The sequence below is a fragment of the Boleophthalmus pectinirostris genome, unplaced genomic scaffold (assembly GCF_026225935.1).
Source record: "Boleophthalmus pectinirostris isolate CB_2022bp ecotype Guang Dong unplaced genomic scaffold, ASM2622593v1 HiC_scaffold_16, whole genome shotgun sequence".
Classification (NCBI taxonomy): Eukaryota; Metazoa; Chordata; class Actinopteri; order Gobiiformes; family Gobiidae; genus Boleophthalmus; species Boleophthalmus pectinirostris.
In genome coordinates, this window is record NW_026571095.1 from 5,707,885 (window position 1) to 5,729,668 (window position 21,784).

Genomic DNA, 21,784 nt, shown 5'->3' on the forward strand with positions numbered 1-21,784 from the left:
GGGCACCTGGAGACATATTGGCTATTGGCCGATATGTTTGCTGATATGGGCCGATATTTCACGTGGGCATGTTATACCTCGTTATAAATCTTAGACTCTCTATATTATGTTCATTTAATCCAATTTACAGACAGATAAATGTCCTAATCTGTGGCTCCATTTATTTATCTACGGAGTCATTTGTCAGTGTGAACACACGCCACCCACGTCAGGTCAGTCACGTGCCTTTGTTTACATCCGCAGACATAGATCCATGTGCAACACTTAGATTCTATTCTCAATGGTTTGAGTCTGGATTAAAAGGACATTTATTAGTGCAGACTTGTGATGTGGGAGGAGCCTGTGTGAGGCGCTGAGTGTTGGAAATATGTCGACTTTGAAGCTAGTTTAGGTTATTGATTAGCTGCTGTAGCTCCCACACATAAACAGTCTGTTTTCTATTGGTCTATTGTAAAGTAACTGTATTGGCCGTATATTTGTTACTGGACCAGCATTGATATGTAAATGAGCTGTGAACAGACGTGTAAATTATGACATTTGTGCATATAATTAATTACCGCGGCGCGCAGCATTTACGGCTAAAGGCTAATAGCGGTAGTTTCTTTACTAGCTAGTAGTGATGGGTCGGTCACAAACGAAGCGGCTCTTAGAGCCGGCTCTTTGAAGCGAACGACAGGAGCCTGATCCTTATCGGGAGTCGTGTTTTCTCTTTCTCTCACTTTTTTTCTCTTCACGTCACGTGCAGACTCGTGGGAGTTTCACAGCAGCAGCAGCTCAAAACAAAACTTTCAGAAATCTGCGTGTGCATAGGGTAGAAAAATGTGCATGTTTGTCTGTAGTTCAGCATAAAATAAATAAACCAGGACTAATCTTGGGCTCGAGAGATGGAGAGAGATAGAGACCCGACACTCTGTCCTGGTTCAGTTCTGGTTTAGTCTTGCTTTAGACTTGGTTCAGTTCTGGTTTACTCCTGCTTTAGACCTGCTTTAGACCTGGTTTAGTCCTGCAAAATAACAATAAATGTTGCCTAAATAAACCCAATTTAAAATCCACTAGAGCCAAACCTAAGTTATTTTAAACAATTCAAGATTTACAGTGAATTTTTACACCACTAAATATATCGGTGATTATATCGGCTATCGGCAGTTTCAACTCCCATTTTATCGGTTTCATATCGGTCACAACAAAACCCATATCGGTCGGGCCCTAGTCACGACGTTAATGGACACCACAGTTTTCTATTGTCAAAGTCGTCACACTTGTTTCTTTAATGAAGTCATTTTAGATGAATATTGTGATTTAAAATATCCTAATTATAACAGAATGATCCACAGGGGTCAGAGGTCAGAACCACAAGCACTGCAGGTCTGATTTCACCTGCGTGTGTCTTTAATACGTACATGTGATGGTGAAGTTGATGACGTTGCTCGCCCGTTGCTTTTCCGTGTCACACCAGTAGAGGCCGCTGTCCAGAGTGAGAGTTTGTGTTTCTGAAGACCCCCGTGCCCCCCCCCCCCCCCCCCCCCCCCCCCCCCTAAACCAGGTCTAATGCAGGTGTAAACCAGGTCTAAACCAGGTCGAACACAGGTTTAAACCAGGTCTAACAAAGGTCTAAACCAGGTCTAATGCAGGTCTAAACTAGGTCTAAACCAGGTCTAATCCAAGTCTAAATCAGGTCTAAACCAGGTCTAATGCAGGTCTAAACTAGGTCTAAACCAGGTCTAAACCAGGTCTAATGCAGGTCTAAACTAGGTCTAAACCAGGTCTAAACCAGGTCTAATGCAGGTCTAAACTAGGTCTAAACCAGGTCTAAACCAGGTCTAAACCAGGTCTAAACCAGGTCTAAACTAGGTCTAAACCAGGTCTAATCCAAGTCTAAATCAGGTCTAAACCAGGTCTAATGCAGGTCTAAACTAGGTCTAAACTAGGTCTAAACCAGGTGTAAACCAGGTCTAAACTAGGTCTGTGTGTGTGTCAGTTTGTGTGTGTGTCTCTGTGTGTGTGAGATTGTGTGCGTGTGATAGTGTGTGTGATTGTGTGTGTGTGATAGTGTGTGTTTGTGTCTCTGTTTGTGTGTGATTGTGTGTGATAATGTGTCTGTTTGTGTGTGTGTATGTGTGTGTGTGATAGTGTGTGTGTTTGTGTCTCTGTTTGTGTGTGTCTGTGTGTGTGATAATGTGTCTGTGTGTGTGTGTGTGTGATAATGTGTGTGTGTGTGTGTGATAATGTGTTTGTGTGTGTGTGTGTGTGTGTGTGTGTGATTGTGTGTGTAATAGTGTGAGTTGGACACTAGAGGGCAGCAGCCTCCTGTGCTTTTCACTTTCAGTGATCGTTTTGTCGATTTCTCCACATGCAGCAGGATTTATTCTCTGTGATTTCATAATTTGATGTTATGAAATTCTTTATTTATTGTTTCAGATATATTTTATTTTGATATTAGGCTAATTTGTTCTGATATTTTCCTTTTATTTATAATACTTAGTACCACACACATATTCCAAACATCCATTGCCATCCATCTTTTTAAATTGATAGTTATATTTTATTTGAGCCTGCTGACAGTCTGTCTGTCCGACCGAGCAGTGACCGTGTCCTTTTGTCTTTCGGCGTACAACAGAAAAGCGTCCTCCCGTTTAAAGGTGACATTCTCAGAGTAAATCAATGGTGTTATTCTTCAGTGCAGACTAATGTGCGCAGACTAACGGGACGTGCACTCTGAGGACAGGACGGTGACGCAGCTTGCAGTCACATCGTCCGTCATCATCAAAACAAACGCATCTCTGAGTGCACTCAAATGCCCCACGCCGCCCGGGAACTGAACCCAACACCTTCTATAAGTCACATTTGCATTTTCAACACTAGGAAAATAGACTGATCAAGAATCTCGGACTTCCGGTCATTGTGCAATTCATACTGGGAAGGATTTTCCAAAAAAGTGAGCATCAAACCTCCATGTTTGTTTTCCCAGTCTGATGTGTCTATTGTCAAAGTCAATCTTTTCAAGTCTTTTGAACCATATCACTTTTGTTTCTGGTTCTGATATTGTCATATTTTAGTTTTGGGATTCAGACATCATAATTGTGTGGTTGTTGGATCCTAACAGCGGAAAATGGCTTGAGAAATGTGTTTGCAAACTTCAAAACTGCAAAAGGGAATCAGATGAGTGTTACTCAGACCTCTGTTCAAACTGTTTCTCTTCCCAACGGAATTGAAAAATAGTGAAAGGTGAAGGTGATGGGCAGGATTGATCCACAGGAAAGACAAGAAAGGAAACCTTTAACTGCCTAAATCATCCTGAGTTTGCAGGAAACATTTTGTATGTGGGATCCTGTTTGTTAAGTGAGAGGAGCAGAAGACAAACACACTGAGCTGCACTTTCTTGTTCTTGTGGTTTTACAGCAACATCACATCTTGGTCTCTTTGCAGTGGAAGGTGTTTCTTGGTGAACAGCTGCTGCCTTTTGCTTTGGCGTTGACTTTTTAAATTCATAACCAAGGTTGAGTGATGGATCGAGATTCTGCTTTGTTGTCGCTCCGCATACAAAATATTCTCTGCAAACTCGGGATGATTTAGATAGTCAAGTGTTTCCTTTTTGGTTCTTCCTGTGGACCAATCCTGCCCATCGCCTTCACCTTTCACTATTTTTCAACTCTGTTGTGAAGAGAAACAGTTTGAACAGAGGGTTGCAGTCATACACATCTGATTTACTTTTGCAATTATGGAGTTCACAAACAAATTTCTTGAGCCGTTTTCCGCTGTTAGGATCCAACAACCACACAATTACAATGTCTGAATCCCAAAACTAAAATATGACAATATCAGAACCAGAAACAAAAGCGATTTAGTTCAAAAGACTAGAAAAGATTGACTTTGACAATAGACACATCCCACTGGGAAAACAAACATGGCGATTTGATGCTCACTTTTTTGGAAAATCCTTCCCAGTATGAATTGTGCAATGACCGGAAGTCCGAGATTCTTGATGCGTCTATTCATCCTGTCACAAGTTTGTTACAGAGAGACACTGCGATAAACGATAATACTGAAACGATTCGATGCCACTGACGCAATAACAATGATGTGAGATGATCCCATTAAACCCTGTCGTTAAAAGGCCAGAGCTGCAATGAATAAACAGCAGAACGAACCAATAATAGACTCGATTCACTCTTACATCACAAACCAGGAAGACGTTTGGAAGCATGCAATGACAACTTCCAACACCCGACACTGGACTCGCCGACCGACTGTGATCATCATTGTCAGGGAATTCTACCCTAAGACATCAAATTACATTAAATAAAGACACACCAAAACGAGACGGCTTAGTATTTACTTGCGCAAGGAGAGAGCTGTCCGAAACACTGTCTGACCTCCTCTGACAGCTCCTCCCCAACAGCAGCTTTTATTGCAGTCATTTCACAGATACAGTACAGTACATTGTTATATCACACAATGGTTACAATGATCACATACTAACGATCTTTAGGCTAAACCACCCCCCCATTTCACACTTGATTACAGGCTCCAGGTGATAAACAATTTGGTCAGTTTTCTCCCAAAAACTTATGCTAACCACATGAGGGGAAAAACCCTTAGCTGTCTTCTCATGGGCGACTCAGTAGATGAGCTTAATGAGTCAGGAGTTCTTGTACTAGGACATATGATATACATATGGAAAAACCCCAAAACGCAATTGTTGATAACTTTAATCACACACACAAATGATTATGATTTTAAATGATTCATAATATTTAAAATAACACAGAAATTCTTTCACAATTATGTTTGGAATCATCGAGAATTTGGCCTCATCTCTTCTAATCACATGTACCAGTGCACTCAGAGTTGTGTGTCAGTGGAGAAATAATGAAACCTGAGGGATGGTTGTTGTTTAGCCAAACATATCTGAACACTACAGTGACACGGAGATGAAGAAAACTGGGACATTTTCTAATTTTTCCAAGATTTTTTCAGACTTACTACCAGGAACAGATCCCACCGGAAATTGTCGCATGTTTCCAAACGTCTTCCTGGTTTGTGACATAAGCGTGAATCGAGTCTATTATTGGTTCATTCTGCTGTTTATTTGTTGCAGCTCAGGCCTTTTAATGACATGAAATGAGCCTATTAGTTATAGAAGTTACTATTTCCACCCTCTACAGCTCAAACGTTATTATATTGTAACAGAAACACTCCTTTCATACACTGAATGACGATGATGTTGTGATGACTGTGACAGGCCTAGTGCTTTGTGTACTGAAGGTCAGGAAGTGCAGGTCACTGAGGCTCTGCTCTCCTTAGTCAGCCCCAGGGCAGCTGTGGCTGTAGCTGACCACAACTGAGACCGAAGAAAGAATGAGCAATGGAATATAATTATTAAAGCTCTTTATTAAAAAGTGGGGCACCCGTTGCAAAAACTTTAGTTGTGTCCTGTTCAGCTTTTACACACATAACCTGTAGTGTGAAAGTGTGTGTGTGTGTGTGTGTGTGTGTGTGTGTGTGTTGGTGTCACTTACATCAGTCTGTCCCAGGGCGGCTGTGGCTACAATAGTATCTATCGCCGTATCGCAATAAGATACGAGTGTGGAGAATGAACTGTAAAATGTCTTTAAAGTGTCCAAAACAAGACTGTATAAATCCAGTGCAGTATAATTAAGAAATTATTCTTTAAATAATATTGAGTAACATTTTCATTTACAACTCACTTTTTTCACATGTGGTGTCATTGCTATAATGAAATATACTGATGAGAGCTGCAAAAATGGATTAACAGGTTTTGTCACAAATATACTGTTACTAAAAACGAGACAAGAAGAATGTATTTTGTGATTTTTTATGAAAAATGCTCTTAATTTGTAAATATTCCAAATCTATTTATCTATCTATCTATTTGTTTGATTAATTGATTTGCTTTTTAACTTATGGTTTGTGCCAAGAGAGAAACAATAATCATATACATACTAGACAACAGAAAAGCACAACTCTCAAAGAAGAAACTCCTGTTCATTAAAAATAATGTGGTCGCTTCTGTACATTGATCAAGAAATTTTACAAATATTTACATGGTAACACTTTATAATAACTACACCTTATTTAGCCTTAATAAAGCATGAACAAAGACTTAATTAATAATGAACAAAGATTTAATTAATAATGAACAAAGATTTAATTAATAATGATTCACACTTAGTAAATACTTAATAAACCATAATTCGTCTTCACTTTAGAAAAGCTCTAAAAAAGACTTAACTAACAAATAACAGCTGCCTGATATGATCATTGCATTGCATTATTAGTAAATCATTCTCTCATAGTTTACTAATGATTAATAAATGCTCAAATGGTTAGTTCATGAGTAATTAAGTCTGAAATAATTATGAGTAACTATTTACAGCACAGGTGAATTAAGTGCAAGTGCGAAATATGGTAGTAATTAAGTAGTTACTAACTGTGAATCATTATGAATTAAGTCTTTGTTCATTATTAATTAAGTCTTTGTTCAGGCTTTATTAAGGCTAAATAAGGTGTAGTAATTATAAAGTGTTACCATTTACATACAGCAAAACAAGTTATATCCTGTGCTTATTTTATTTTATTTCATTTTATCTTTTAATTCTTTCTCTCTATCATGAGGCATATCGAAAAAAAAAAAAAAAAAGACACTGTTCTCTGTCTAATGTTGTCATAAGTAAATCAATATAATATATGATCATATTTAATCTCATATTTCCTGAAGGTCACATTGTCCTTCGTGTGTGTTCTGTAGATCCACATCACGCTGGATTTCCCACGAGGCCTCAGGAGGAACATGTTTGTGCAGAACCCAGTGATGATGAAGAAGAGGAAGATGAAGCAGGAAGTGATCCTTAGAGGACACTGCAGAGCGTATCGTGCCGACTCAGCTCCTGTCGCCCAGAGGTGCCACGGGGACAGACGGAGAGATGGGTGCACGGGGGGGAAGGTCCATCATAATTATTACACCCCCCCTTCCCCCACAGACACGGTGCACACTGCAAAAACAGATCCAGAAAAAGACCCACATGACCTAAAGACACAGTGTGATCTTTTTTTTTTTTTTTTTTTTATTGTACTGAAAAATGTACTGAAAATTGCATCTCCACAATCCTGATTCTTCTTTGACCTGGAGGAGAGTCTTCTGTTTGTTTCTATGGAAATGTTCCAAAAGGCCTGGTCATACTTCATCAGGACTTTGTTTTCCTGTTGTTGAGGTGAGAAGAACGACAAAGTTTGTTTAGGCTCTAACATTTCATACTTCAAAAGATGTTCTGCTGCTGAACTGCACCACTCCCTCGCTCTGCCCCGCCCCCTCACTCTGCCCCACCCTTCAATCTGCCCCGCCCCCTCACTCTGCCCCACCCTTCAATCTGCCCCGCCCCCTCACTCTGCCCCACCCTTCAATCTGCCCCCGCCCCTCGCTCTGTCCCGCCCCCTCACTCTGCCCCGCCCCTCACTCTGCTGTTGTTATTACAGACATTTATGATATGAACTAATTGATCATCTTGTTTATTGTAACGTTCCTTTCGTTCACACACATCTCACACTGGCCTTTTCGCTCAGTATGAATCTCTTCTGTCTGTTTCACCTGAACAGGAGTCCTGTTGGTGACGTTTCTCTGTGTTTGATAAAGGAGCCGCTGCAGGAGGTTTATAGTGAGGGGATTTCTTTTCGTCCTCCAGCAGACCGCTCTTTTTTTGGTGGCCCACCTTTTGGCTTTCGCAAACGTGTCATGAAGATTGCGCCAGCATTTTCTACATTGATTTTCATCTGAGCCTAAAATGTCGGTGATCTCCCTCCATGAATTTCTTGCCATTTGGCATGAACGTCGTGTTGAACAGATGTTTATATTTTCTCACCCTTTCCTCCAGTTGTGACTCAAAACCATACTGTTTTTTTCTTGTTCCACACGGTGAGGAAGCAGATAAACCACAGCCACATAAATAACCAATCAGAGTGAAGATGTGGAACAGCGCTGCCCAACTGCTCAGTGAAGTTCTGCTCTGCTGAGGTGTCGAGAACGAACCCCAAGAACTGCCCAACTTAGGCTGCGTTCAGACTGCAGCCTGAAGTGACCCAAATCCGATTTTTTTGGCCCCTATGTTCCTGTATCTGATCTTTTAATGACAGTCTGAACAACACAGATCTGAGTTTTTCAAATGTGACCCACGATACTTGGATATGTGCTCCTGAAACTGATACATATCTGATCTTTTGACATGTGACTTCAGTCTGAACGGCCAAAGTGTATTCATCCACCTACACGTTATCAACAAGACACAAACGTACACAAACATTCTTCTCATCATACAAAAATTGTTAATGAACTCCGTGTCACTGAAGTGAAGCACATCACCACTCTTGGCTACGTCTCCACATCCACACATTCCTTTCAACGGACTGTCTCACAAAACACCAAAAACCTCGTCCTTCTCCTTCTCAATCTCCTCCTTAAAACATGTAAGTTGTTCATGTTCTGGCTCCGGTACGAGAGGAACTTTAAAATCTCCAGGTGCTCAATGCTGCGTCCATGTTTGGACAACTTCTGTAAACACAGAGCACGCTCGCTGAGGTTGACGTCGTCGTGTCTCCAGTGTCACATGTGGGACACTTTCGGGCCGTTTAATGTTCACACTGGAGTCACATACAAGTCACATTTAATTGGAAATGTGAACGAGCTCGCAAAAACATCGGATTTCACAAAAAAATCGGAATTAAGCCCTGCAGTCTGAACGTAGCTAAAATGTTGGTCCAGCTCGGGTACAAGAACAAAATTCTTATGTTCTTATGAAGTATGAATAGGCCTTTAGGCTATAATATTCCATAGTTTGGCATAAAACTATGGAATGTTCCACAGTATGGTTTTAACTTTCATGACTTTGCCACCTCCAGGTTACACATTGCACCTTTACTGGTTTTCCTTTTTTTTATTTGAGTAGTTTTAATTAGGTCGTTTTAGTTACAATGTCTAGACTTTGACTATATTTGCAGTGCATATTTATACACTTCAGCATATTTTTGACTTTATGTGAAAATGCTTTTGTCACTAATTAATATCTTTTTATATGTATAGAAAAAATACAAACTAAAAACTAAAAACACTGAAAGTTGTCAAAAAGTCTAGGCATACACACAAACTAAACTCTGTCTAAAGAATTATATAAAAAAAAAGTCTAATCATTTTCTCTTTATATCCTAGTGTGTGAATGAGCAGTATGTGAGTGTTGTTTTTACAGTGCACTCTCCCTGTATTTTACTCTGACGTTGCCATGACAGCGATGGATGGAGGACTGGCCCTGGTTTGGACGCGGAGGTGAAGAGGAGGCGTGGAGGGGCCCATCAGTTTTCTGACAGGGTTTTTAGATTGTCGTCCAAACATTTATCAGGGCTCCCTCAGTGATCTGTGTAGGTCTGTGTGGAATGTGATTATCAGAAGATCCATTTTCACACAGAGAAGCCTTAAACTCATCAAAAAGAGAGCATTTTGTCCCTTTAAAAGTCCCATATTCTCCTACATTCTGACTCGTGTGAGCTTTAAAGGTGCAACTTTCCAGGTGATGGGTCCTCTACCTATTTGTCTCCATGGAAACGTTATTGCTTTGTCTAGAATGTCCCACAGTAGAGATTAAACCTGTCTACCACGAGGGAGACAAGCAGGTTACAGCACTACATTACAGGTCAGATCTGTGGAGAGGCGCTCCAATTCACAGAAGGAATGATTGTATTTTTGAGCAACAGAAACACCCCTAATGAATAAATGCCAGATGGAAATGTTTAATGCACTGAAAAAAAAAAAATGTTTAGGCTTTGAAACTTATTTTGATCCTCTCTACACATATTTTTCTCAGAACATGAACGTCACTTTTTCATGTTGATGAAATTTGATCAAATCATGCTGAATATGCAGATTTATCTTATGTTACCTTATCGTGAAATGTATATGTATGTATCATTGAATTGAATTGATCTAATTCTGTAAAATAATACAAACAGATCTGTATTGTCTTAAACAGAATCAAACACACAGAGACACACAAGTACAGAGACACACAGTTTGGAGCTGGACAGTGTGAAGATTTATTCCAGTGAAGAAGCTCTGGTCTCTGTGGACACAGAATAACACATGATGATCACATTCTGATCATTTACTCTGTTGTACATGTTTAAATACACTTAAAGCACTTATTACGACAATAATGGACCAGAACAGAATCACAAGAACATTAGAAGTGTATCTGCAGAAACAAAACTCACTGTGTGCTGCTTTTCTTCCTCTAAATGCAGTAACAGGTAGGGCATCTGGTATAAAGTCCTCCTAATGCCACATCACCCTGTAGAAACACGAAAACTGTTTCAGTAGGAAGTTCATTTTGAAAAATTCTTTTAAAATCATTTTAGTTGGTTTACTTACTTTGTTCATCTGTGCTCTGTGTTTTGTTGGTTTTCAAACATCTTCCTTTTTCCTGAAACATCAGCTGTAACATTCATGAACTTCCCCACAGCTCCAGCAGAGCTCTGGACGTCACTCTGTGTTTGTAGACGACTCTGGAACAAACACATTCACATCTGAGTACAACTGTCACACTCTTGTAGATGGACAGTCAAATACAATGTGTTTCATGGAAACAGTCCTTACATTAACTCTAATTTCAAATAAAACACCACAAACATGTTTTAACAATGACGTCATTCTAGGCCAGAGAAACATATAATAAAATCTTTGAAAAGTCTCACCTCCAGATCAGCTCTCATAATCCTCCTGCTCCACACTGTGTGTCCTCTGCTCTTGTATCTGTCCTGTGTCCTGTTCCATTTGAATTTTCCCTCCAAAGGTTTTGAGGAGGAGAATTCCAGAGGGAGGAGCCTCACCACAGATTAGAATAAAGTCATGTTTCCTCAACCTGATTAAAACCTGCAGGTTTAACATCGACCATGATCAAGTGACCTTTGTAAGATTTAAATGCTGGACAGAGAAACGTAAAAAAAAGTCATGTTATTGTTGTCAAATTTGTTTTTGCAATTTGAGCAACACCTCTCGGACAATTTTTTCAGTGTGGAACATTCCAGGCAAAGCAATAACATCTCCATGGAGACAAGCAGGTAGCGAACCCTCCACCAGAAAAGTTATGCCGTGCAGCTTGAAGCTGTGTTATAATGTTGTTCCGTCCTCAAAACAGACCTGGAGTTGTGTTTTGTTTCTTTCTGTGTTATTATTCCTCTGTCCACATCTCCAAAGCTGAAAATGTTCCATTCCACCTTGTGATGTCACAGATATTTTAGCCTCCATTAAATTGTACATTGGAAAGTAACCAGTTAGTGAGTGTGTACACATGTACTCGAGTATCATGGTTATGTGACTGTCCATATAGATGCAGTATCCTGACTTCAGTCTCGTGGATGAGCCAGTCTGACGTTCAGGACACTGTGGCCTGTAGACGCAGTCTCCTCATATCTCAAAACTGGTGCTGAACTGAGCATGTGTGGTATTTGTGGTGAGATAAAGAGGCTTCAGAGATTGTGTGTTTACTGCCATTTACTGCTGTATGCAGTGTTGGGGAGTAACAGATTATATGTACTAGGGTTATGTAATCAGAGTACAAATGATGAGTAACTGTATTCAGTTACAGTTACTGTTTCAGTGAGTGGTAATTAGATTACAGTTACTTTGTTGAAATAAATGGATTACATGGCGGTATTTTCCTGTTTTCACATTTTGGGCTAAATCCCCCCTTTTTTTTTTCTTTTCAGTAATTCCACTCATTGCCGGACACTAAACCAGGACTAAACCAGGACTAAACCTGGACTAAACCAGGACTAAACCTGGACTAAACCAGGACTAAACCAGGACTAAACCAGGACTAAACCAGGGCTAAACCAAGACTAAACCAGGACTAAACCAGGACTAAACCTGGACTAAACCTGGACTAAACTAGGACTAAACCTGGACTAAACCAGGACTAAACCAGGACTAAACCAGGGCTAAACCAAGACTAAACCAGATCTAAACCAGGACTAAACCAGATCTAAACCAGGACTAAACCAGGACTAAACCAGGGCTAAACCAAGACTAAACCAGGACTAAACCAGGACTAAACCAGGACTAAACCAAGTCTAAAAACAGGTCTAAACCAGATCTAAATCAGATCTAAACCAGATCTAAACCAGGACTAAACCAGATCTAAACCAGGACTAAACCTGGACTAAACTAGGACTAAACCAGGACTAAACCAGATCTAAACCAGGACTAAACCTGGACTAAACCAGATCTAAACCAGGACTAAACCTGATCTAAACCAGGACTAAACCAGATCTAAACCAGGACTAAACCAGGACTAAACCAGGACTAAACCAGGACTAAACCAGGACTAAACCAGGACTAAACCAGGACTAAACCTGGACTAAACTAGGACTAAACCAGGACTAAACCAGATCTAAACCAGGACTAAACCAGGTCTAAAAACAGGACTAAACCAGGACTAAACCAGATCTAAACCAGGACTAAACCAGGACTAAACCAGGACTAAACCAGGAACTAAACCAGGACTAAACCAGGACTAAACCAGGACTAAACCAGGACTAAACCAGGACTAAACCAGGACTAAACCAGGACTAAACCAGATCTAAACCAGGACTAAACCAGGACTAAACCTGGACTAAACTAGGACTAAACCAGGACTAAACCAGATCTAAACCAGGACTAAACCAGGACTAAACCAGGACTAAACTAGGACTAAACCAGGACTAAACCAGGACTAAACCTGGACTAAACCAGGACTTAACCAGGACTAAACCAGATTTAAACCAGATCTAAACCAGGACTAAACCAGGACTAAACCAGATCTAAACCAGGACTAAACCAGGACTAAACCAGATCTAAACCAGGACTAAACCAGATCTAAACCAGGTCTCAAACAGGATTTAACAGGACTAAATCCTGCTGTGTGGACATGTCTCCTCCACTTCTATTAATACTATTTTTAATTTGGTTCAGTAAAGTCTGGGCTTTTTATTATTTTTATTTATTTTATCAGACAAAACATCTTATGTGAAGATGTCCGAGTCTTTGTTTCTCTACAGCAAATCAAGTAATCCAAAGTATTCAGATTACATTACTCACCTAAAGTAATTTAATGGATTATGTTACAAACTACATTCTGGAGTATGTAATCTGTAATCTGTAGGGGATTACATTTTAAAAGTCACCTTCCCAACACTGTCTGTATGTACTGAAACACAAGAGACACGTTTATGACCACGTTATTCACATCTGTTACATTAGGACCTGTGAGGCCCCTGAGTCGCCTTCACCTGCCTGTCTACGTCTCCAGCACACCTCCTGTCTAAAATCTTATTGGTTCCTTGTGCACATTAAATTTATAAAAATGTGTCAAATACAAATCTTATATAAAATAAGGTTGGTGGTCTTTTCTAATCTATTGTCATTCTTATACAGCATTAATAACAGTGGCTGCTTGTTAGTGGTAAAGGACAAATTGAGTTTTTTGACTGGACAAAAGTTGATTTGGTCAAATATGTTTTGCAGTTCATCCAAGCTTCTTCTTCAGTTCTGGTCAGACGCTGGTGGACACTTCCTTATATCTGTCTGTAGGGAGAAGACCAGAACTGAAGAAGCAACTTGGATGAGCTGTGAAATGTACTTGACCAAATAAACTTTTGTCCAGTCAAAAAACTGAATTTCTCCTGTGCCCTGGATTCTACTTGGACGACTGAGGGATTTTTCACTCACGCTGTTTATTACTACTGGTCCCACACAGGTTCAAACTCAAGTGACAGATACGAGGAGGAGTGAGGAGCAGTTACATTCTCAAAACGACTCAACCAGGACTTTTACCACGACTTCTACCAGGACTTTTTAAGTAATATTATTCTATAGTTTTAAACACAATAAATCAGTGTACTGTTTATCCCTCTCAGGCTCAAATTAAGTTTTAGTAACAGGAAAAATCTGATATTTGGGGAAAATGATCATATGGGATAGTAATATACAATCCTGACTTCTTTTTTTTTTTTTGAGATCAAATGTGTTCTGGGATGATGCAGATTTGGTCCGGTGTGATAAATTAACATTGAAACTGAAAATGATATGAACGCTCACTTTATTTGTACACCATTTTTTATAACAATGAAAACATAAAGCAGAGTGTGACAGTTTTACAGTGGCACAACAACATCACTTTTTCGTGTGGTTCTCCAAGAAACAATTTTTATCCTTTGTAAAGCACAGTGTTGGGAAGGTGACTTTTAAAATGTATGCCCCTACAGATTACAGATTACATACCTCAAAATGTAGTTTGTAACGTAATCCATTAAATGACTTAAAGTGAGTAATGTAATCTGAATACTTTGGATTACTTGAGTTGCTGTAGAGAAACAAAAACCAGGATACTTAACAGTATTAAAAATATTATTGATAGAAGAGGAGGAGACACGTCCGCACAGCAGGATTTAGTCCTGTTAAATCCTGTTTAATCCTGTTTTAGTCCTGGTTTAGTCCTGGTTTAGATCTAGTTTAGACCTGGTTTTAGTCCTGGTTTAGATATAGTTTAGACCTGGTTTTAGTCCTGGTTTTAGTCCTGGTTTAGTCCTGGTTTAGACTTGGTTTAGATCTAGATTAGACCTGGTTTAGATCTATCTTAGACCTGGTTTTAGTCCTGGTTTAGATCTAGTTTAGACCTGGTTTTAGTTCTGGTTTAGATCTAGTTTAGCTCTGGTTTTAGTCCTGGTTTAGATCTATCTTAGACCTGGTTTTAGTTCTGGTTTAGATCTAGTTTAGATCTGGTTTTAGTTCTGGTTTAAATCTAGTTTAGACTTGGTTTTAGTCCTGGTTTAGTCCTGGTTTAGACTTGGTTTAGATATAGATTAGACCTGGTTTAGATCTATGTTAGACCTGGTTTTAGTCCTGGTTTAGATCTAGTTTAGACTTGGTTTTAGTCCTGGTTTAGATCTAGTTTAGATCTGGCTTTAGTCCTGGTTTAGATCTAGTTTAGATCTGGTTTTAGTCCTGGTTTAGATCTAGTTTAGACTTGGTTTTAGTCCTGGTTTAGATCTAGTTTAGACTTGGTTTTAGTCCTGGTTTAGATCTAGTTTAGACTTGGTTTTAGTCCTGGTTTAGATCTAGTTTAGACTTGGTTTTAGTCCTGGTTTAGATCTAGTTTAGACTTGGTTTTAGTCCTGGTTTAGATCTAGTTTAGACCTGGTTTAGACCTGGTTTAGTTTCCAGCAATAAGTGGAATTACCGAAAAAAATAAATAAATTAATAAATAAAAATAAAAATAATGTGAAAACAGGAAAATACCGTCGTGTAATCAATTTATTTCAACAAAGTAACTGTAATCCAATAATTTGTACTCTGATTACGTAACTCCGGTACATGTAATCTGTTACTCCCCAACACTGGTAAAGCACAAAAGTACTTTGCACTTCTGACAGGTTGTTCGTGTGGAGCCGTTCATCAGCATGAATGGGAAAAAAGGCTCATAAAGTCTGGATGTGGAGTAAGTTGGTAATTGGAATTAAACTGTTGTAAATCTACAGCGGCTGCCTGGAGAGGGTCACCGTTTTAACCCCCGTCTCACTTCTGTGTCTGTTTGTGTTGCTCTTGGACTAAACTGACTCTGTGACACTCATGTTCCTACTTGAATCTTTGTCTTCTGTTTTGTTGGTTGAAACCTCTTTAAGCCTTAAGTTGGCAAATTTGACATAGTTACCATAGCAACCGTTCAAAATATCCAGGATACTCTGGTTCCTTGTGTACACAGAGATACTGAATGTTCTGGTTTCTCTGAGCACTTGGAAACACCAGATCCAGACTCAGAACCGGAATGAGGCTCAAAACGGGGCACATGGAAACACACTCAGTTGCAGCCTGACAATAATAATGTGTTTTTTGACAGTAGCTTACTAAAAATGAGACTAGAAGAACAGACATTTTGTGATTTTTAATGAAAACTATGAATACTCTAAGGCTACGTTCAGACTCCAGGGCTTAACGCTCAATTCAAATTTTTTTGTGAAATCCGATGTTTTTGCGAGCTCGTTCACATTTCCAATTAAATGTTACTTGTATGTGACTCCAGTGTGAACATTAAACGGCCCGAAAGTGTCCCGCATGTGACACTGGAGACACGACGACGTCAACCTCAGCGAGCGTGCTCTGTGTTTACAGAAGTTGTCCAAACATGGACGCAGCATCGAGCACCTGGAGATTTTAAAGTTCCTCTCGTACCGGAGCCAGAACATGAACAACTTACATGTTTTAAGGAGGAGATTGAGAAGGAGAAGGATGAGGTTTTTGGTCGTGGTGTTTTGTGGGACAGCGGCAGTGACGTCTGTTGAAAGGAACGTGTGGATGTGGAGACGGAGCCAAGAGTGGTGAGTGGTGATGTGCTTCACTTCAGTGACACAGAGTTCATTAACAATTTTTGTATGATGAGAAGAATGTTTGTGTACGATTGTGGCTTGTTGATAACGTGTAGGTGGATGAATGCACTTTGGCCGTTCAGACTGAAGTCACATGTCAAAAGATCAGATATGTATCAGTTTCAGGAGCACATATCCAAGTGTCCTGGGTCACATTTGAAAAAATCGGATCTGTGTGGTTCAGACTGTCATTAAAAGATCAGATACAGGAACATAGGGGCCAAAAAAATCGGATTTTGGTCACTTCAGGCTGCAGTCTGAACGTAGCCTAAATGTTCTGTCTCTCAGTCTATTCACCAGATGTATTTTCTCCTAAACTGGTTGTATTTTATTTAAAACTAACCAAAATAAAAAGGAAAAAAAATACTGTTCTCCATTTTGCTTAACCTTTAACTTGAGATCTTGAGAAGGTTTTGAAAAATCGCTGCCTGACCTGTTCAAAAGTCTGTCCTCTGTGTGTGTGCGTGTGTGTGTGTGTGTGTGTGTGTGCGTGTGTGTGTGTGTGTGTGTGTGTGTGTGAGTGGCTCCCCCTACAGGCCCTCAATGTTTGTGCACAGGGACATGAAAACTACAGAGGATTGGACTGTTCTAATCATGTGTCCGGACACCTCCCAAACACACACACACACACACACCCCACACACACAGGAGAGGTCAGTTGGGATGAGACGGGCTCCATGGATGTGGTGTTTACTGAAGAGAATAGACAAAGGTCATTCAAGGCCAGTTTCTTGGAGCAGGGAGCTTTAATTTGCCCTTAAAGGTCCAGGATTGTGCATTATTCAGGCTTTTCCATCAATCTCATACTGACGAACTCAAAAAAGTGAAAAAAAAAAGAGGGAAGACTGGTCATCTCTGCTGCTGCATGGTCATTTTCTTTTAAATAATAAATGGCTTAAAAAATAATTACAGATTCAACTAAAATAAAACCATAACTTTCCCTGATGTATTTTTATATGCATTTTTCTAGAAGTTAAGTAAGATTTTAGACGATACTGATTGATTGAGACAAAAATTCCCTCTTGTCTACTGTGGATCAATAGTCCTGTTGCTGTTGATCAAATGAATTGGATTTGGACATTCACAGTAATCACATCCACTGTGCTCTGCTTACACTTTATTTAGATGAAGCCGTCAAACAGGGACAGTGACGCCTCAACTTCTAATGCACTAAAGCTACGTTCACACTGCAGCCTGAAGTGATCCAAATCCAATTTTTGCCCCTATGTTCCTGTATCTGATCTTTTAATGACAGTCTGAACCACACAGATCCGATTTTTTCAAATGTGACCCAGGACACTTGGATATGTGCTCCTGAAACTGATACATATCTGATCTTTTGACATGTGACTTCAGTGTGAACGGCCAAAGTGCATTCATCCACCTACACGTTATCAACAAGCCACAATCGTACACAAACATTCTTCTCATCATACAAAAATTGTTAATGAACTCTGTGTCACTGAAGTGAAGCACATCACCACTCACCACTCTTGGCTCCGTCTCCACATCCACACGTTCCTTTCAACAGACGTCACTGCCGCTGTCCCACAAAACACCACGACCAAAAACCTCATCCTTCTCCTTCTCAATCTCCTCCTTAAAACATGTAAGTTGTTCATGTTCTGGCTCCGGTACGAGAGGAACTTTAAAATCTACAGGTGCTCAATGCTGCGTCCATGTTTGGACAACTTCTGTAAACACAGAGACGCTCACTGCGGTTGACGTCGTCGTGTCTCCAGTGTCACATGTGGGACACTTTCAGGCCGTTTAATGTTCACACTGGAGTCACATACAAGTCACATTTAATTGGAAATGTGAACGACCTCGAAAAAACATCGGATTTCACAAAAAAATCGTAATAGAACATGAAGCCCTGCAGTCTGAACGTAGCCTAAACTGTTTCACAATGATTCACCTTTTTTAATGTGTGACTGTATGTGCTCAAGTTTCTCCACTACTTGGGACAACGTCAAACTAGAAATATCTCTTGCTCTTATTTGATTTGACTAGTTTTATTGTCTTAATGAGAACTAGTGGAGTTAAGTAGAGCTTTATTTTATACTTCTACTGAATATGTTTTATTTGTTTTGTGCAGCACTTTAGAGACAGTTTTGTTTATGAAATGTGCTGTAGAAATCAAGTGGATTGGTTTGCATTTGCCACATTCTGCCCTCCTCCAAAATAAACCGAAGTATGTGGCAGGATAATCTACCCAGACACAAAAGCACCTTATTCCTTTTAAAAAGAACGTTTCACTGCCCCCACTTCCCTTGTTTTTACAGAACAGACCTACACTGTTGGACCCCCACCCTTTTTAATGGACTTTTAATATTTTATTATTGGTTTATTATTATTATTATTATTGTTTTTATTTTCATATTTTAACTTTCATAAGAAATTATAATGGATTCTGGTTTTAGTCTTTTAGTCTAGTTTTTTTCATGTTTTTTATGGTATTTTAACCCACACTTGGTTACATATACACGCAAGTTTTACTTTAAATCCAAAAAGGCTGAGTGACTGACTTCAGATGTAGAATACCTAATTTGATGTTGGGAAAAACAAGAATGAACTTTGTGAAGTAGAGTAGTTCTACCTTTATATGCTAGTATATAATGACATTTTAAAGTGAGTACTTCTTGCAGAAACAGCAGAGAGAGAATATAATAAAGATTTCTTAAAGAATTTATGTTTTTAAAGGTCTTATACTGCACAAAATGAATTCTTATGATCTTAAAGCTATTTTATAATGCACCTTCATCAAAAACACACCCAGAATTGTGTTTTGTTTCCTTCACACAAGTTTGAGTAAACCTGGTTTAGTCTGTCTACATCTCTAAAGACCCATTTTTATTCTCTAGCTTTTAATACTGCATGAGTTGTGTGGTCCTCTGTGTCTTTTATTTATTTATTTAGTTATTTATATTTATTTATTGTTTTTATCAAATTAATTTGTTAGCACTGCTTTATTCATTCTGTTAGTTTCCTCATGGTTGAAACATAATTCTGCTGATATTTTAAAAGTTAAATGTTTTACGTTGCTATGTGAAGCACTTTGGAAACTTGAAGTCTTATTTATAAAATGTGCTATACAAATAAAGTTGGATTGGATAAAGCTCCAAATGCTCTGTTCCACCTTGTGATGTCATGTAGTTTTCAAGTGAACAGCTCCTTGTATCTTTTGTTCAGCAGAGATTGGTAAATCCAGATCCAAACATCACAAGATGCATCATGAGTGAATGAAACAAAACACAACTCAGGTCTGTTTGTGATGAGGAAACATAACAACACAGTTTGGGTCTTTACCAAATGTGGGTCACATGTTTGTAGCACGTCCCCAAACCCCAAATCACCACACACACTCCCGTTTCAGCTGAAGACAGTCTTTAATGGTTTGACCTTGGTGTGTCTCCTTCTAGGACAAAAGTTCACCTGCAAAATGAAGGAACAGCAACAGCATACAGAGAAGGTGTGGAAAAAACCCGGATGCCCTCCCATACGAGCCGATTACTCCACTACTGTACGTTCATGGGTGTGGCGTGGCAGTGTACACGGGGGGCTGAAGGGGCGGGCGGGGTCTTCTACTCTTGACGAATTTACGAAAAATATTATATGAAATTTTTGTGAATCTGATTTTCCTTTGGGAGGTTGGGGAGGTCTTGAAAAGATGATGAGTTTGGTTGATGAGTGAAAATGGTAAAAGGCTGAGAAATAATGATTGAAAATTTAAATATTATAAAGTTGTGGATATGTGGTGGTCAAAGATTGTATATAAAATTAGATCAACCGATCGTCAAAAGTGAAGCCAAACTCTACTTAGGCTACGTTCAGACTGCAGCCTGAACTGACCCAAATCTGATTTTTTGGCCCCTATGTTCCTGTATCTGATCTTTTAATGACAGTCTGAACCACACAGATCCGATTTTTTCAAATGTGACCCAGGACACTTGGATATGTGCTCCTAAAACTGATACATATCTGATCTTTTGACATGTGACTTCAGTCTGAACAGCCAAAGTGCATTCATCCACCTACACGTTATCAACAAGCCACAATCGTCACTATTCTGCGCTGAAGTAGACGAAAATTGTTAATGAACTCTGTGTCACTGAAGTGAAGCACATCACCACTCACCACTCTTGACTACGTCTCCACATCCACACGTTCCTTTCAACGGACGTCGCTGCCGCTGTCCCACAAAACACCACGACCAAAAACCTCGTCCTTCTCCTTCTCAATCTCCTCCTTAAAACAAGTAAGTTGTTCATGTTCTGGTTCCGGTACGAGAGGAACTTTAAAATCTCCAGGTGCTCAATGCTGCGTCCATGTTTGGACAACAGAGCACGCTCGCTGTGGTTGACGTCATCGTGTCTTCAGTGCACATTTAACGTTCACACTGGAGATCACATACAAGTCATATTTAATTGGAAATGTGAACGACCTCGCAAAAACCTCGGATTTCCCAAAAAAATTGGAATTGAGCGTTAAGCCCTGCAGTCTGAACGTAGCCTTAGTGCTCCCTAGTGTCTGGTCCATACAACAACCCAAAACCTTATGTACACAGACACTTTTTTCAGACCAAAGTTTTGTTAGTTTTCATACCTGACAGTCTTCCTCAGAGTGGACACGTGATGTTGCTGTAATGTGTCCAGTCAGAGGGTTTAAACAGGTTTTGGCGCCGTCTTCCTACGAGTGGAGGCAGGACGACAGCGCCACCTACAGTCCGATTTTTTTTTTTAGGACAATATCCCAGGTGTGTGAGAGTAATAAGGCCCCCTCGTCCCAGTTCACAGTCTATAAAACATTAGCGGGACTAAAAACTACCAAAAACATCATTCCCAACTATTATTTATAGTCCAAAAGCTGTAGTATTGATTTCCGCATTGTATTATTGATACTTTGCAGTGACATCATGCTGGGGGTGTTCTACATGTATGAGTATTGGCGGAATGTTCATCGGTTACCATGGTGACACAATTCACACATAAGCAAACACTGCCAAAAAAGGTTTTAAGATCGTCTGAAAAGTCAAGAAAAAATACAAAATGGATTTAAACCAAACATTTTCGGGAGTCTGTGATTCAAACTGTTTAGGTGTTTGATTTTCAACAAGAAGGTGAGAGTGACAAACTGAGAAACTGTTAATGCTGTGTTTTCATCAGCTCACCTGTTTTAGTTCCAGGTAAGTCAGTTTTTTCTGGTCTTATAAGCTCTACTCACGCTTACATCACAAACCAGGAAGACGTTTGGAAACATGCGATGACAACTTCCAGCAGGCTCTGTTCGCAATAGAAGTCTGAGAAAATCTAGGAAAAATGAGAAA

The 21,784-nt window shown here is 39.6% G+C and overlaps 1 long non-coding RNA gene across 1 annotated transcript; it reads right to left on the minus strand.

Moving 5' to 3' along the window:
• Positions 1-10,227: 10,227 nt before the first annotated feature.
• LOC129408304 (uncharacterized) lies at positions 10,228-10,898 on the minus strand. The gene is made up of 3 exons (XR_008631871.1): positions 10,753-10,898; positions 10,430-10,563; positions 10,228-10,349 (listed from the first exon to the last, which is right to left on the minus strand). It is a non-coding gene; the product is annotated as an uncharacterized LOC129408304 (long non-coding RNA).
• Positions 10,899-21,784: the final 10,886 nt, after the last annotated feature.